Here is a 15,902-nt window from a genome sequence, read left to right as displayed (position 1 = left end):
TTATTATAGGAGTATATGTATTACTATATCATGATGCTAATAAAGATGGCTTTAATGCTTTCATTTTATTTTCAAATTTAGTAAGGAAATTGGTTTGTCAAAATTTAAGCAAGCAACATAGCTCCACAAATGATATATTTGGCATGAAAACTGATTTAAAATGCATTCTTTCCTTAAGTTATTGAATCATTGTAATGAAAATTTATAATCTGTAGCATATTATAGAAGTAAATGAATTGAATTCCACTATCAAAATTATATATGGTTCAAAATCATTTTTTGCTTCAACACATAGAAACTAGCAAATACAATTACATTAGATATGCCATCATTCAGAACATCTGAACAATGTTATTTATCCAATCTTACCAATTTATATTTATCCTACTACCACAGCTGAGTACAAATACCCAGCCGTGACCATCACATTAGTACCACAAGTTTATCCCAAGTGCCATTTCTGGAAATCAATAGAATTTTACTGGATCCAGGCTAGTTCATTTGAACACAATTGTCAGAATCAATCTGTTATCTAACTTAATTTGTAACTTGATTTATACCTACAATGCTTGTATATTAGACAAAAGAATAAGAAGCATCAGTTTATTCTCAAAGAAAAAAATGGACCTTTCAAATAAATAGCATTATTACTTTTCACAGAAATCAACACAGAGTGTATCCAAAAAACAAATTATTCAGAAGTAATAAAGGCAAGCACTCTCTTGTGAAAAGCAATTCCAATAAAATTATTGCTTATGGCAATTTTGTGACATTTAAAATTTTCTCAACTTATCAGTATATATAGTTATAAATTTATTCTAAAAGACTTCATTTTTGTATGTAGGGGTCAACCTATATAAAGAAAGGAATTATTCATGAAATGTCATGCTAGTTTAGCTTTGAAATTGCCTCTAATGTAACTGAAGCTAATTGTTTTTTGAAAGACACATATTTAGCTCAATTTGCCTATTAAGACTTTATGTGCATTGTCATTATAAACTGCAATATTATAACCTAAATTTCCTTAATCTAAAGATCTTTATGTGTTCTGCCCTAGTATAGGAAAAACAATTTCTGTCCTCGAAGACCAGAAGCCCTGTTTCAGAAATCTTTAGAATAAAAAAAGTAAAATCTGAAAGACCTCAGATTAAGGGTTTCTTGTTGACTCTAATTGAACATTTTACTTTTGGAATTGAATATAAATATAATAATTAGATACAAGTTGATTTTATTTACTTATGTGTTTATTTATTTATTTATTTTGTAATTGTTGATGAACCTTTATTTTATTTATTTATATGTGGTGCTGACAGTAGGTCACACATGCTAGGCAAGTGCTGTTCCACTGAGCTACAATCCCAGCCCCACAAGTTGATTTTATCTGCTTTTGTCACCCCCCAAAAATCACAAGAATTAACTGAATGTTTAAAATTACAGAGTAAGTGACATTCTACATTGGGCTGGAGTTTTAAACAAAAAATAGCTACATCTTTTATTAAACACATTTTGAAGTCTTTCAACTTGGTCAGGAGATCCCTGACCCTCCTATTGTAATATTCATAGAAGCAGATAAAGAATGGAATCAGGCAACCTGCTGGTAGCACCTGGTGATGTCCACTATATATTCATACCATATAGAATTTGTGATGTTTAGTCTATTCCTTGTTTAATTCCTCCTATGACTTGTTCCTTCCCTAACCCAAACCCAGGATGCTTTCATTATTCACAACTTCTGCCATTATCCTCAGTACCACAATTCCTTTGCCAACAGCTATACTATATATTTATCAATACAACCATCTATCATTCCTAGAATAAACCAAATATTCTGTCTCCAAATTCAGGATCATCAAATGACTGCTATGCAACTCTGGTTTAATTCTCCACAGCATCTATCCCAATGTCTCTTCAAGTCCCCCTCTCACTATAATCCATTTTGTACTCAACAGAAACTTAATCTCCTCTGTGCAATGAAGCTATTAAACATGGAACCTCTCAACTTTCTGAATTATCTCATCCTTTTTCTACCAAAAACAGCCAGAAACCTGGCCTTCCTATTATTCAAGATTAATTACATTGCACATGCTCTTTAGATGACCCCTTCCAATCTCTTCAATTCTCTACTGGACAAGCTATTCTATCCTGTAGGTTTCCTCTTTGCTTCTGCTCATGCATTCACATAGTCAAGTAGAAGAACCCTGTTTCAAACCTCTCCTCACCCCATCTCCCCATCTCTTGACAACTATGTTCATTGAAAACCTCATTACATTCAATCACCATTTGCTACATTCAAATCCTAATCTCCAATTATTTTTAAGTCATTGATTGTCCCTACCTCCACTGAAGGAACTTTTAAAAAGGTGAAAAATGATTAATCTCATCATCAAATGTGGATTCCTTTCATAATGCATCTTATTTGTCCATTCTGTGAATATTTACATTGTAGAAGACAGCTTGGAACAACAACTGGAATAATTCCTTGTCCTTGCAAAACTCTACCTTGATTTATTTCCCTTTCTTTGACAATTTCTTCTCCATCTCTCTTCTGAGATGCTCTTATTTTTCTGAGTGCTTAAATGTAAGCAGACTTCAATAGGTCTATTCCCTGGATTTCTTCTCCTTCTTGAGGAACATCATTAAATTCCATACCTTAATTTATTGATATTTGACTCCCATGTTTACTCTCTTATTTATTCACCTAATATTTTGAGCAACTTCTAGGCACTGGGCTTTCTTTTAGGTGCTTGTCACATGCTTTCACCTGGTTCTTCCAAAGGCATCCAAATCACATACCTCAAAAATAATATTTTCACTAAATCTGCTTACTCTAAGATTCATTTCCTTGGATATTAATACTACCCATTCAACCAGGCCTAAACCAGAATTACCCTAGTTCCTTCTTTCTCAAACCAATCAGTGCAATTCAATTCAGCCCCCTTTATATTATCACCTGTCATTTATTCTATACATCTCTAGTACATTGTTATTTCATATATTGTTCCTGAAACTTGCTCTCTCCACTTTCACAAACTTCTGATCCATGCAGTTCAGTATTATTTGGCATAAACATCAATTTAATGTGGTGCTTACTGATTACATTGTTTATGAAGATCTTACCAAAAATATAAGCACTTCAGCAAATTATAGAAGGCATTTCATTGATAGTCCTAGGAAATAATAGCTACACTTCATTAGATCTTACTCTATACCATATATTTTACTAATGTATGAAGAATACATCTTATTGCTTAATGTCAATAAATCTGTGGGAAGGAGATGGAAACGTTATATCCATATTAAAGATGATTAAATGGAGAATCAAAGAAATTAATTGCTTAACATCATACAGCTACTAAGTGACAGAGATGGGGTTTGCCCAACTCTATTGCATCATAGACCCATAGTCTTAACTATGCTGCTCTCTCACCTCCTTTTCTGCTTCAGATCCACAACTTGCTAGTACTCTACAAGTCTTCTAGACGATACCAACATACATTTCCAAGCCTCTACCAAAATGTCCTTTCTTGCTTGTACCCTTTCAGAAAATGCTGACTTATCTTAAATATTCAGCAAGGTATAGATTAGAAATCTACTTTGAAAGCAGAACTTCTGACAATGCCACATGTAGGCACAGGTTTTGGTACCATATCATAGCCTCAAAATGCATGTGTGATATTAAGGTACATCTCTCATTTGGCACAAATAAGAAAAACATATTTATCACATCTTATAAACTAGATAATAATTTTGGCATTGTTTGGCAGAATATAACAAGACAGGTAAATAGCCTTCACATATGAATATTAATACATTTATATGTTTTTAAAGATATGAACTTATCATGGAATAAGTATATTCAAGTGAAGGAACACTGGCTTTGGAATTAGACTCAGCTGATTTTTGAATCTATTTCTATCACTTACAAATTTGTATCAGGGTATGATACTTAGTCCTCTGAACTGTCTCTATTTTTAAAATAAGAGTAAAGTAACTAGATCATAGGGCTTTTGCCAGGATTAAATGAGAAAATGTTTGCAAAAATCCACATGACTCCTGGGAGATATACTTTACCCTGACAAATTTGGAACCCATATTTACAGACTGGAAACAGCAAGAAATTGAAGGCTTCACTTGAATACACGAGGTAGATCCCTTATGAAAAGCTACTGGAATTAAATGTCAAGACTGATCTCTTCCTCGTCACCAGTTTATACTGTAGTCCTACAAAGGAAAGATCTCCTGCTTAATAGGAAATTGAAGTTAACCCAGATACTCTTGGCAAGAAGCAACAGAGGGGACTAGAAAAACATGGGGAGTGACCCTAAGTGTTCCTCTGCACAGCCCCTGCAGTGACATGGCTCAAGCAGTTAACAGAGCTGTCCTCCACAACTTACAGCTCATACTTAAGAGAAGGAGGGCGGTCTCCCTAGCTTTTCCCTGAACTGGAAGCAATCCAGGTGGTAACAACTGGGAGAACTTCTAGCAGAAGTGGCAGAATCTTCCAGAGCTTGGAAACACCAAATTGAAACTGGTATGAGTGTGCAGCAGCTGCGAGCCCCACAGGATTAGAATGCTGGCAAGCCAAGTGGAAAACTGCTCCAGGAGCAGTGCAAAGTAGCAAGCAGAGGCTGTAAGCCTGACCATTCCTCCACATGTTAAGAAATATGTTTAGCCCAGCAGGATTCTGGTGACAGCTGCAAAGCCCTTTCAGAAGCTGTCAGAAATGACACTTATAAAAGCCCTTCATGTTCTAACGTACCAGTAAGGGTATTTTCCTCTCATGTTAGCATGAAGTGTGACTAAGGGAAGACAACAGATAGGCCCAGAGGGTGATAGAGCTGTGCTCAAGAGGCCAGGATACTTCCCATGGGCCAGGCTTCCTGCCCAACTCCCTTGGCAGCTGGGCTCTTATCTGATCAACATGGAAGCTGAGAACTACACTACCCCATTTCCCTCAAGTCACCTAATAACTGCCCCGCCATCACTGGAGTATTGCAGCTTTTCAGTAAAAACACCACAGCATTTGTCTCATATGGCATGCCTCAATAAAGGGCATTTGGAATGGTAATTTAATATTTCTAAATTGTATAATCCAAAAATATCAATTCTTATTATTGAAAAAATATCAAGAATGTTCCAGTAGTGACTACATTGAGAGTGTACTATTTATTACACTTGTCTCTAAGAGCTTACAGAAGGATCACATCCCTTATTTGGCTCTTTATTTGGCTAAAATATTTGACAAAATAAGAATACACCACTGTTCTAGCTCTAGAAATACAATATTTTTTAATCTTATGTTTTTTTAAAAAAATCATAAATTTGGTCAAAGAAAATAAATTTTAGAAAACTTAAAACTTAAAAAAGTAATCATCCCTTTTAAACAATCTTAAATAAAGAGGAAGACTCATAAAATTCAGTTACAATGTCAGTACCATATTTATAAATGAAAGTTTCATTGTCACATTTCAACAAATTAGAACAGAATAATTCTGCAGAGACAGATTTAAGAATCTCAAAATCTATCATGCTAGTTTCATAATGAAAAGTTCCTCTTTAGCATACTTTATAAGTAACAGTAAATTCATAGTCATTATACACACCACTAGCAACCCAAGACTCCTGCCTCTCGATGTCCATAATGTCATTGTTCCCTTTATTGTTATATGATTGTCACCCAAAATAAGTCTCTAAAGTCAAAGGGAGAGCAACTTATTTATAACACCTCATCAAGACATTTTAAAAAACTAGGAGAAAAGTTCCAGTAGAGACATAGACATGAGAATAAAATCCAACCCACAGGAGGAAGTTAACAAGTTTTCACAAATCTGCACATAAAAATTTTTCCATAAGTGGATATGATAATTTGTTTGACTGTAGTAAGCCTTTTAGCATGAATATGTATTTTAAAACATCCTATCGTACTCCTTAAATATGTATACATTTTTTTAAATTTCCTCCAGCCTTTGATGCTATCAACAAGACCACAAGAATGAAAGGTGACCAACTTCATGATTCTCCTTAAAATAAGCTAAAAATTTGAGGATACATGTCCCCTAAGAGTAAGGATATTTGGGCTATCAGCACAAAATAGGGCAGTAAGAGAAAGAAGTTTATAATGTACTGAGGATTCTACGCGGGTTGAAACAAGTCAAGATTCAAGAACAGCACCTGGCACATGGTTACATTCACTGTACATCAAGCATTATTATGGATGTTAATCTCTTCATCTGGTCTCAAATGGGTGTTATTTTTCTGGGGAACCAATCCCTTTCACTTATTCACTTTTACTTATTATTACTATCATAATAATATTACAATTATTACTTTTACTATCAAAAAAAACTTTAGATGAAATCCATCATTTGAAGACCAAACAAAACTGAGAACTGAGTTCAATGAGCAGAAGAACCTGCTTCAACCACACAACAGCAGTGCAGAGTCTGGTGGGGGCGTTGGGATGGCTATGTGCTAGAAACACCTGGGTGGTTACAGAGAAAAGCCATAGAAGTCTGCATAGAAATAATAGTGGCCAAGAAATCCATTACCTGATAGTCTTCCAAATAAAAAATGGAAGTTGCTTTTTCCTTTTAAGAATCCAAGAATGTCTGAAAAAATATCACATCTCATCATATTACAATATTGGTTGCTAAGAAAAATGTTCTCTAGTGACTGACTAGATAATGCTGGAAGTTACCAGATTAGCTTTCTCCACAGAGCTACAAAAATTTGTCTTTCTGATGATTCACAAATATTTCAATTATAAGGTGAAACATTTTTTTTATTTTGTTGTTGTTAGCTTGTTTTGTTTTCCTTTATTTCCTCTTGGGTTTATTACTCCCTTGCAGAGCTATTGCAACAGTGTCTTATCAGGATGGTGGAAACAGCAGTCACTAGAAATTCTGCCCAGTGTTCATAAACATAACACCCTCTGTGGATACACCCTTCACAGCTATCAAAGAAATCTCTCTTACACAATCTCTTGCAATCTTCACAACAACCCAATAGGAGGTAGAGGTCTATTGCCCCAACAAATAAATAGTCTGAAGCCCAAATAAATGATTTCTCTAATTTATGATGTAATTGCTTCATCTACTACAACATGCTTCCAAGATGGACCCTGGGCCATCCAGGCTGCAGTGTATTAATGTGTATTGGCCTGGGTAGTGCAGTCAACTTAACCCAGAGTTCCAAAGCTTAAAAAGTCATCAAGTGGTGTTTAAACTTGGGCTTTCTTCCAATTCATTGTTGGTTATGTATGTTCATCTGCTCTAGTATATGATAACATTAGAAACCAAAATAACAATGAAAATAAAACAATAGTTCCCCCTTATATACTGGGGATATGTTCAGAACTCCAATAGATGCCTGAAACCTTAGAGTGTGCCAAATCCTATATGTAAGCATTTAGATACCACAACCCTCAATCTGATAACTGATGGATGACTAGTGGGCAGGTACTGTGTTCAGTATGTGTTCAGTTCTGCATGGATATGCAGAACAAAGAGATGATTTGCATCTTGGGCAGTTGGAAGTGAGAGGGTGTGAGGTTTCACTTATGATACTCAGAATGATGTGTCATTTAAAACTTATGAATTGTTTATTTCTAGAATTTTTTATTTAATATTTGCAAACTGCTACCAACCATAGGTAAACAAAACCACAGAAAGTTAAACCACAGATAAGGAGGTACTACTGTAATAGAAACTATGAGGTAGCATTTTGATAGACAATATAATTACACAATATTTTTATCCTTACAACAACTCTACAAGTTATTGGTCTTCTTATTTTATACATGAGGAAACAGAATCAGGGATGTTGAGAAATTTCACAGAGCCACAGAGCAGCAGATAATAGCAGCTTGGAAAATTAACCCCAGCTATAGTCAAAGTTCACCCATTTTTCATGATAGCTTGTTGTTTAAAATCTCTAAACTCTCAATGTCCAATGTGACTTACAACATAGTTGTTACACATTGAGAGTGTGTTAATAATTTTTTAAAGAACCAAAAAGGGATGTGCTCTCTCCTGTCCACATTGGACATCCTATTGAAGACCTAAGGATATTTAAATAAGTGAGTGTCCAGAAAAAGTAAATTTATAGATGTGCAGTTAGTTGCCTAGGGTTGGGGGTGAAAATAGAGATGGATAGCGAATAAAGATGAGGAATCTTCTACAATGGATGTAGGGGATGGAAATAGTCTAAAACTGGACTGTGTTAATGGTTGTATAAGTCTACAAATTACTGAGAATCAGAATTGCATACTTAAAGTGGATGATTTTATAATATGTAAATTATATTTCAATAAAACTCAAGACAAAAAATTCATAATTTTAGACATATTGCTTAACTTTCTAAGCAGAAATATATCCAAGCTATAAAAAGTAGGTTGCATATACTCTCTTTTAATTAAAGAATAATTATATTTTAAATAACAAAAGGAATGAATTTAACCTTGAAAACGCAGAGAAAATGACTAAGAGGAAATAAAAAGATGGCTCTTAGTGGGTGAGACTGGAGTTTCCTTGCTGGGAAATATTTACTTCTTGCTTTTTGCACTCTGTGCCATTACAAGTTTTTGTAAGCAAACATTCCCTTTATTTAAAAATACATCAGTTATTCTTAATGCCTATGTCTTTGGTCTCAAACAGGCTTCTCACCAAAGTTTTCAGAACATAAATTATTTATACTTAGATATTTCAATTATGGAATAAAAGGGTATTTTCTGGTTCTGGAGAAATGTTTTTAGGATTTAATGTGCACTGTCTCTTGAAAAATTCACTAGAGCAATGTTCATAGAGTGTTCATGTGTGTGTTGATGCCATGGAGATAATTTCAGGTCAGTGTCTGGCAAAAATTTTCTTAAAAAGAATAGCCAAATCCTGTGTTACCATGACTTGAAAACAGCCAAAGAGAATACATAAACAAATGACTTGGCTGTGATTCCCAACTTCTCTATTAGTGATGAATAAAAATTTTTTTAGGTTGTCTTATAAAAAGTATAGATACACACACACACACACACACACACACACATATATATATATATATATATATATATATATATATAAAATTGTATTAAATCTATCACATCATGCCTATGAGTTCATAACTATTATTAAGATGAGGCTAAATTTATGAACACATTTAAAAGGTTGGAGAATTTTCATAAAAATATTAAGCAAATTACAAAATTGAAGGTATTTGAACATGACAAATGTATTTGAAAATGACAAACATTTAAGAAAACTGCATTTGAACATATATAATAGTTTCTTACTAACAACAAACCATAGGAGGAAGAAAATCTCTCCAAACTAGGCAACTCTTCCCAGTTAACCAATTCAGTATTTGAGGCAAAGCTTCTTGAAAGAAATACCAAATTGTAGGTTAAACCCTCTAAAAGGAATGATACTTGATATTTACTGGGTCATGGAAGCTATGGACCTGCTCCTCAGGAAAAAAAAAAAATACACACTTAAAATCTGCTCCCTAATGCACATCCAAATTCAGAGACCTTAAAAGAAAAGACTGGAGACACAAGACTATCTATCAAAGTTTTGTTTTTTGTTTTTTCCAGGCACTTTAGTGCATGTGACCAGTGTTCAACAAGGAACTCAGGAGAGCAAACAGGCAGATGAAGCTACTGTGCCCTTCCAGAACTGTGCCTTCCTTGAATACTATTTCTGATGAAAGAGAAAACTGGGAAGTGTCCAAAGAAGTGCTGCTGCTGGTACTGCTGAGGACTGTCTCCATTCAATTCAACATGTCATTGTTATGGTATGCTTCTGAAATGTCCCCCAAAGCCCACATGCTAATGGCCTGGTTGATAGCCAATGATTCTAATGGAAGGGAGTGGAAGCTTCAGGAGGTGAGGTCTAGTGGAAGGTAGTTAGGTCATTGGGGATGTGCTCAGAAGGGACTATTGGGACCCTGGCCACTTCCTCTCTCTTTCTCTTCTCTTTATCTGTATATTCTGCTGTCATGAGGTGAGAACTTCTGCTCTGCCACATACTTCCACCATGATGTTCTGCCTTGCCACAATCCCAAAACAATGAGGCTAAGCAACCACAGACTGAAACCTCTGAAACCATGAACCAAAATAAACATTTCTTCCTTTTAATTACTTCTCTTTGGTATTTTTGTCACAGCTACCAAAAGCTAACACAGCCATAATACAGGTCATAAAAAGTACATACTTCCTCCATCCATATTCCTCCACATGATAACTTAGTCACCATAGGAGTTTTCTACTTTGGAAAATTAGAAGAAAGGAAGAAGAAAGGGTAGTTGGTAGGGAAATAAAGGAACTCACACTGTTGAGCATCTATGAATGTGCTAGGTATTCTATGTATACTGGCACTTTTTAAATTTTTATTTTATTAATTCTTACTATTTTAATTGTACATATTTATGGGACATGATGTGATAAATAAATACAATGTGTAATAATCAAATTACAGTAGTTGGCTTTGCCATTTCCTTAAGTATTTTTTAAAAACTTTTTTATTAACATGGAATAATTCCACATATTTATGAGGTACAGTGTGATATTTCAAAACAAGTATGCGATGTGCACTGATCAAATCAAGACAATTAATGTTTCCATCTCCTTATCATGACTTTGTGTCTGGAATCTTCCAGCTGATTAGTGTTTATAACAGTCTATAAAGGGGATAAAATTATCTCCATTTTAGAGGAAAGGAAATAGAAACATTTATTCTTTGTCTCCTCAAGATGAAGCCTTCATAACAGTAATACTGAACAGTAAATATTGATCTGTAAACATGTTTATTATTGTGTGTTTCTCTGTCATCTTTGCTCAGGCAGCTGCAAACTTCTTTCTATATCTGTTCTTGGCTTGAGAACATAGTTAAGCACTACATTCCCAGAGAAGTACTCCCCAATTCCTCCCCCCAGGCCAATTCACACTCACCTTGTTTCAGTACCATAGGACCTTAACTTTCTATATAATTCCATTATACAGATTGAGTATTCCTCATCCAAAATGCTTAGGGCCAGAAGTGTTTCAGATTTTAGATTTCACAGACTTTGGAACATTTGCAAAAATATAATGAATATAATAAGGACAGAATCCAAGTTCAAACACAAACTTTTTTGTGTGTTTTACATATACTTTATACACATCTCCTGAAAATTTTTACACAATATTTTTCACATGTCTTCTTTTAACTATGACCCATCACATGGGGTCAGATGTAGAATTTCCCACTTGTGGTATCATGTCAGTGCTCAGAAACTCTGGATATGGGAATATTTCAGATTTCAGAATTTAAGATTAGAATATGCAACCAGTTCACTACTACAGTTGATGACTTGTTTGCCAACCACCCATGTCATCCTTGGAGAAAATGATAACAGAAAACACCATGTCCCTGAAATATCTCTTTGCACTCGCCAGAACAATGACAGTGGGTCTGAGCTGAAGTGTGCAGACATCAATTATCTTAAAGGACACTGACTTTATCTCATGCATCCTGGGAAATAGGGCTAGTTAGTGTTATCTGTAGAAAGCTGCTTTCTTGCATGCATACTAAGTTCCTTTGAATTCTGTGATAAAATAGGACAAAGCATGCTCCTGAAAAGAAGTTAAAGTGAGGTCATACTGGAGTAGGTCAGGACCTAATCCAATGAGTGATGTCTTCATAAATAAAAGGGGAGAGATGTGAACACAGAGATACACAGGAAAGAAGGTGTTTGAAAACAAAGGCAGAGATTGGAATGAATATGTATGTTTGACAAAAAAAAAAAAAAAAAACAGAGATTGCCACCAGCCACTAGCGCCAGCAAGAGACAAGGAAGGAGTCCTCCTTCCAGCTTTTAGAGGGTGCACTGCCCTGGCAACACCTTGATATTGGACTTCCAGCCTTCTGACTATAAGAGAACAAATTTCTATTGTTCTAAGCCACAAAGTTCGAGGTTATTAGTTACGGCAGCTCTAAGGCATTAATAATATGATGTCATGAGCTAAACATGAATGTGTGTGTAGGTTACCACTCATGAAAGCCTAGTGGATAGAAATATCTGGTGTCTGGGAATGACCAGTGGACATGTTCTCTGGTCAACTGCCCAGGGACAGTGTGAGTTTCTATTCTGCTCTGCCATGTCCCACACAGCACCTGAGATGGGTGTGACCTGCCAAGATGCCAATCAACCTGCTCACTATAAGACATCACAAAGCAAGACTCCTCCTTTGAAACTTTATCTCTGACTTTGATGTACACCCTTAAATAAACCACTGGAGCCATCTTTCTTTTGTTCCAGTATCCTTGTGAACTAGATCTATCAGGAGCTCTACTTTTTGTACATTTTTTTCTATTTGTGTTTTGTTCTTTATTAATTCTTTGAGACTTTAAGTTTTCAGGTGGCTTACATCCTCCTCAGCAGGAAGAAGAACCCCGCAATGAGATGCTGGCCATTGCTCTCATTATGATATAACATTTATCCAATTCTACTTCCCTCTCCTGCTGCTACCAAACATTTACCCTTTACCCAGAAACCTTTTCCCTGCCTTCATCTTTTAATTAATTACTTCACCTGTCTTTGTTATTTTATTATGATGTAAGACACAAAGCAAAGCAAAGAGTGTATATACCTACAAATTGTGGCTGGTTTATAACTGGCATCTTCTAGTATTGCACGAGGCAGAGCTTCTTGTTTCAAAGGCTGATTCAGAGTACACCCGGTACAGAGAGTTTCATGCATTTGTTAAGGAAAAAAAGTAGGTAAACAGATATCAAGGATTTTTAGTAAGTGCTTAGTGTCATGTCCTTTGTTAATCAAACGGGAAAAAAATAGTGAGTCAGTTATTCATAGAAAAAGATCATAGAAACAAAGCTATATAAGATCCTCCTTGGCTACCCATCTCTTAGCTGTCCAACACTGTATGCATTATAGTCACTTTAATTAACTGAACCAAAAATTTCTCCTAAATGGTAATTAAATAACCTAGAGCTCTAGTAAGGTTGCCTTCACTATTGTTCACATTTTGATTTTTGGATGTATGATAAACTCCTCAAGGAGTCAGAGTTCATCTACACTTTTCAAAAAAAAATCTTATATGGCAAGTTGTGAAAAATAAATATAATTTTGTTAAATAACAGTAGGGATAAGACATCTTGTAGTACATATTAGAGAGTTATGAATATAATCATGCCACAGTATGTAGGAAGCAGGAAGCAATTGCCCTGTAATAGTCACTCTATACCTGGAGCCCTGAGTACCAATGTAGGAACCAAACCTGTAGAAGTAAGCAGATGACCTGGGAGGAATTCAGTGCAGTGAGCAAGAGGGTGAAGTGGCCTGAGGAACAGCAGAGGAATACAGTGATATTTAACTAGAAGTTTCTCCACATGATATTTAACAGAAGTTTTCCTCATGATATTCTACTCCCCTAACCAGAAGGCAAAATAGTGGGATGACACAAACTCAGATTTTGAACCTCAAAAACTAAAAAGTGAAGAAACTTTTTCTCTTTTTAAGTTACCTGCCTCAGATATTTTATTGCATTACACAAAACTGACTAATAAAAAAGGAATTATTTAATTTACCAAAGTTCATACCACCACTAACTCATATCAAGCCTTTGTGCAAATTTAAAAAAAACAAGGTACCTCTTCTTCAAGATACTTTGCTTCCCTTTTCCATATAAAATATATCATTATATGCTGAGTTTACTAAAATGAAAAATTTCACTGCACATAAAATTGTCTCAAAGAATATTCAAATATGTAATACTTGATATAAACAGTATGCACTTTAGATGGGTATCTTTTTTGCAGTGCACAGTGTACTCAACAGTAGAGGACTTTGTGCAATAAGTATGAAGCCAGACATTTTGCTACAGTACCATTACTTCTACTCTAAATGAAAATGATCAGAAATTTCACATGAAAATTGCATAAACTTTTGGCAAAACATGAATACTATCTCCTTTCAGCACTGTTTAATACTCAATACACAAATAGAAAATGTTTATGTGGATGTAAACCTATTGAATACACAAAAAGCAACTAAATGCTAGATGGTATGAAGAATTTCTCAGAGAACAAATGTCACCATTTCCCCAACACAAACTGTTTCTCCAAAGCCTTATTATTTTACCTACCAAGCAAACTGGAAAATATTGTCAAGTTAGTATAAAGTAGTTGTTCAAGCAAACACTCTTCTAAACTGAAGATTATTACAAAATTATTACAAAATGTGACTTGAATCATATTTCATCATCATATTAAGGAGCTTCAGATAAATATTCAGTCTTTCTGGGTGAAAGATACAACAGAGTTTTAAAATAAAGGTTTTTCCTTATTCTAGAAGATATCCTACAGTGTGAAATGGCGTTAGCACCTAACAAAGACATCTCTGAAAGAGCAATGCCTGTGCATGTATTGCTCTGTTTATCCAGTCCATCCTTTTTTGTATCTAAGTCTGTTGCAGGTTTTGTACTAGATGCTGAGGACACAGTGAAGACCAAATCCAGACCCTGCTCTGCTCTCATTCCAGCAAAATTAATGTTAAAAAAAAATAGTTCTACACTAGAGATTTACGTAAATTGTGAAAGGCCCATTTGATGGAGACATGATCTGTTTTGTACACTGTATTTCTTGGAATTAAGGCAAATAGAACTCACAATGATATAAATAAGCTTTGAAATTAACTGAAAAACCAATTGCTACCATCATACCTGACTCACAGTAAATATGTAACAGATGTGCAATGAAAAAAATAAATGAACTTTCCAGCTTACAAATTAGACTTGGACTATAAGCAAACAGCCACATCAATTATAAAAGAATTTTAAAGTATACAAAATATTTTTAAATACCCAGAAACCTAAGGCAATTTGAATTGAGGGAAGATGACATTGCAATATAAACCTCCCACAGATCAGATTAAGACAAGCAAATTATTTGTTATATACATTAGAGCAATTTCATGATGTTTTTCAGCATCATGGAAGCACATTTGGTTTTTCTGTTGTTACTTTGTTTTGTTTTTTCAGTTGCATGGACATTTCAACTACCTATCCACCTGGCTTTGCACAGGTGATAAGTTATGAAGCAATCTAATGATTGCCATCATTTTATAATCAGAAAAAGCCCAGAGAAGATCTGGGCTTAAACTAGAAATGGGGGTGGAGGGTGGAGAAACCACTCCTTCTTTGCTCTATCCAAGCAGGGGAGCTACACTTAATAAATTCTAGTTTTTAAGTTAGATAATTTGAGACAAATGTTTATTTTTTTTAACAGTTTTAACCCCTCTGCCCTGCACTAATCAAGGTTCCTAAAAGACATTTTACTAAAATAGAACTAAAATTTTAAACATCTTACCTTTGCTTTCAATTCTGTTTTGGACTTTTTTATTATTCTTCTCACATTCTATTATAAACATCTTCAAGATGAGGATACAATTGGTGCTGATTCTAATCAGCACCTGACTTAGTACCCTACACAATGAAGCCTTGACAGCATGCCTCTTGTTAAATAACAGTAGGGATAAGACATCTTGTAATACATATTAGAGAGTTATGAATATAATCATATTAGACAGTAAGCCACCTCACATACAAAACTAGAACATTTTCACTTTTTAAAAATATACTTTAGGCTATGTCTTATATTCAAGAGAATCACAAAACATGAGCATTAAAACAGGCCTTAAAACTATATATTGCTATTGTCAACATGTTTCTTCAACCCTGTGAGCTTCCACTATCCTAACTCCCACCACTACCACCTAACAGAAAATAATTCCTCTATAGTACATCCATAGTACACTTACAGAGTCACTTCTCAGGGACTCAATGAAATTTTGGAATCATTTATAGTTACAGTTTTGTTAGACATTGGTGTTGGTATTTTGTTTGGTATCAGCATATA

Source organism: Callospermophilus lateralis, chromosome 10, assembly GCF_048772815.1.
Source record: "Callospermophilus lateralis isolate mCalLat2 chromosome 10, mCalLat2.hap1, whole genome shotgun sequence".
Lineage (NCBI taxonomy): Eukaryota > Metazoa > Chordata > Mammalia > Rodentia > Sciuridae > Callospermophilus > Callospermophilus lateralis.
The sequence above is the reverse complement of the archived record's forward strand: the minus strand, read 5'-3'. Positions refer to the sequence as shown.